Genomic DNA, 3,378 nt, shown 5'->3' on the forward strand with positions numbered 1-3,378 from the left:
TCCGCCAGGAGCACTCTCTCGCTGCTAGCTAGCAAGGAGCAAAGGCCGTGGGGCAGTAGTTCACCTGATATGGGAGGCATTCCTCCAAACAGCCCACCTACTACCCAGGCTCTTAATGGTACAAAGCCAAGCAAGGAGGAATCTCTGACACTGGCTTTTAAAGCGGCCACTTTTGGAGACTGCACTGCATGTATGCATGTGTGACACTCTGTATGCACAAAGCTGCAAGTATATTTGCATGCATGATCTTGTACTTTGACCTGTGACAAAAAAATCTGCAACAATTAATTAAACTGGCTTAACACTAGATCTGAAAACTGGCACGTAGCACAGAGAGCTCAGTATTTACAATCTAACCGTACTTGGTGAACATCCAGGGAAAAGCTTTAGCTTTTAACGAGCACTCATAATCACTCAGCAGCAGCTAAACCTGAGCTGTTTGTCAAAAGAACCAGCTTATCTCCTTAAATCGATGCACTTGCAATGCTTGCCCGATCACTGGGACTGACTTTTTTAGCACATGAGCCCTCAGGTCAGCTGACGGAGACATTTGTTAACTATGATTCAAACTGTGCGGCTGGACAATGATTCATTCTTGTGGTGTAACAAGAGAGCATCGGGTTTTTGTAGAAAAGTGATTTTCTGGTAGCTGTGCAGTCGAAACTCTCGACTTGCCATTGACAATGAATGTTTGAGAAGTGGACATGCCTCAGTTGCTGAAGACCTCACGTCCTCAGAGAGATCCATGACTGGCTGTGAGTGAGCAGGAAAGACGGGAAATGAAATTTGGGAAATGGAGAGCGCTGATGGCAGGATTGAGGGATGAAGAGCACGCTATTAAAAATTAGACGATCGGGTGTATTTAAAGCATTTAATCTTATTACGTAAACCTTTCTCCATGTCTTGACCTACATTTACATGCTCTTCATCTCCATCTTTCCCAGCAGCTCAGGTAATGGCCCAACCGGCCCCTCTATAAAAGGCCAGTAGATGGAGTGTAAGATACGCAGTTGATTCCTGCGAGAGAGAGGGGTTCCTCTGGGGTTCTCCTTACCTGACCTCAACAACATCGTCTCTCAGCTCTATTCAGACCACACACAACAGCGGCGGTCATTTTACAGCGCCCAGCTGGTCACAGAGGACCCAGACGCTGCTCACCTGCTGGTTCTTTTAACAGCCTCCATCTTCCGTCCATGCCCTTAGCTGCCATCCACATACACTATAGAGAAAGGGATCACGAAGAGTTAACTTACTCACTCAGCCGGTGCAGCAGAGCAGAGAGAGCACCAAAGATGACCTGAATGGACGGAGGTGTATTGCCTTACATTAACTCTATTCATGTAAAAGAGGTGGCCAAGCTGCAGTGAATGTGTGAAATAAGTTTGGAGAGACCTGTTTAGCAATCAGCCGCTCTGCCCCCGGCATGCTCACGGGTACAATCACTGCCGTAAATTTTATTTTTTTTGTTCTTATCGAAGGAAATCTAGACCCTGCAGAATTAGCAGCTAATGACCTTGGCAGGAGGTATACTGGCAGTGAAGACACAGCTCATATGGCCAGAGCACAATTAAACACTTTCTCCTGCCACACTTTCCCTGACAAGCCCCTCTAATGTTAGGTTTCTAATGGATTAGACGGTGGTTGTGGAAACACGATAGCCTTCATCACAGCAGTTTGTGGTGAAAGCTACATTTATTTCAATCTGCTGGTTTTTACAGATGTTTCATGTGTTTTGATGAACACTGATGTTTCATTTATGCAAGAGATGGGAGGTGATAAAAAATGACATAATTTGGGGTTGGCAGTGAATTAGTGTTTAGAGTTGTATACGGTCGTTTTTCAGATATTTTCTATTTAAAATGAGTTTGTGGGATTCATTCAAAGAGTTGCAACCTAAAGCAGCTTAAAGCAGCAGTTCCACATTTTGAGAAATGTGTGTCCTTTTTGGAAAAAAATAAAATATTATTAGTACTTTTAAAATGTCCGTTGTACACCCACCAGACACTTTATCAGTTACAGCTTTGAAGCACCAGGTTGGACTTTTTTGTGTTTTCTTAAATGTCTTAATTTGTGACTCAGATTCATCAAGATCCCTGAAACATTCCTCTGAGACTTTGCTCCATTTTGGCACAACAGCATCGCACAGTTGCTGCACATCCATGATACGAATCTCCTGTCCCAACACATCTCAAGGGTGCTCTATTGGATCAAGATCTGGTGACTGCAGAGGCCATGACATGGTGGAAACAGCTGTCCACGTGTACACTGTCTTCATAAAGGGATGCTCAGTTGGAACTTTGGGTCCCAAAGTGTGCCAAGACAATACCCCCCACACCATCACACCAGCAGCAGCTAAAAACGTTAATACAGGACTGAATGGACCCGTTCTTCCATGTTGTTGTTTTCTGACCCAAAATTGAGATTCAGAGCAAACAACCCTTTTCTAATCTTCTGTCTTCCAATTTTGGAGAGCTTTTGTGAACTGGAGCCTCAGTTTCCTGTTATTTGCTGACAGAAGCGGCACCTGGTGTGGTCTTCTGCTGCTGCTTTAAGATGTGAGATGTTGTCATTCAGAGAGGCTCTTCTGCATACCTTTGCTGTAATTAGTGGTTATTTTAGCTACTGTTGCTTTCCTATCAGCTTAAAGTAAGCTGGCTCTCCTCCTCTGACCTGTGAAATCAACGAGGCATTTCCACACAATATTTTCTCTGCTGCCATGTGATTGGCTGATTAGATATTTTAGCCAACAAGCAGTTGAACAGGCGTACCTAAGCTACAGCTGAGTGCACAGAAAAACAATAAACATGAACGGGAACAAAAACACTTAAAGTCCAACAGCTTCACAGAGATGGGAAGACCGGATGAAGGGACTTCAGTTCTGCATTCAGCTGCCCATAAAACCTTTGGAGGATTACTAGATGTTCAGACCATTTTCAGTCTTTATGTTGTGAATTTTATATGTAACTATAAGTTAATCTTTTCTTTCTTTCTTTCTTTAATTGTTTCCAGAGTCTTGGCAATCAGAAGACAACAAAATGATTCTGACACTGAAAAACTCTTTACATGTTTTCTGAAAATAGTACTTTTTGCTTGTCTCATCAATCTCTTTGTCAACCAGCAACCAGCAGAGGTTCGTCTGACACAGAACTTTTAACCAGAGAGGGCAGTAAAGCACTGTGTAAAGCATTATGCGCCTTCTTCACTCATGCAGTAAACATAATGTGCGGTCAACTGACTCTTGGCCAGCTGGCTCAGGTAAGCTGTTGACTAGACAAAGCAGGGAAAGGTTGTTGGATGTGTGCATTTATGGAAATCTTGAAAGCGTGTGCTCCTCAATCTCCCCTTTTTGAATCCTCAGAACCACCACCATCACAAAAT

The sequence above is a fragment of the Oreochromis niloticus genome, linkage group LG14 (genome assembly GCF_001858045.2).
Source record: "Oreochromis niloticus isolate F11D_XX linkage group LG14, O_niloticus_UMD_NMBU, whole genome shotgun sequence".
Classification (NCBI taxonomy): domain Eukaryota; kingdom Metazoa; phylum Chordata; class Actinopteri; order Cichliformes; family Cichlidae; genus Oreochromis; species Oreochromis niloticus.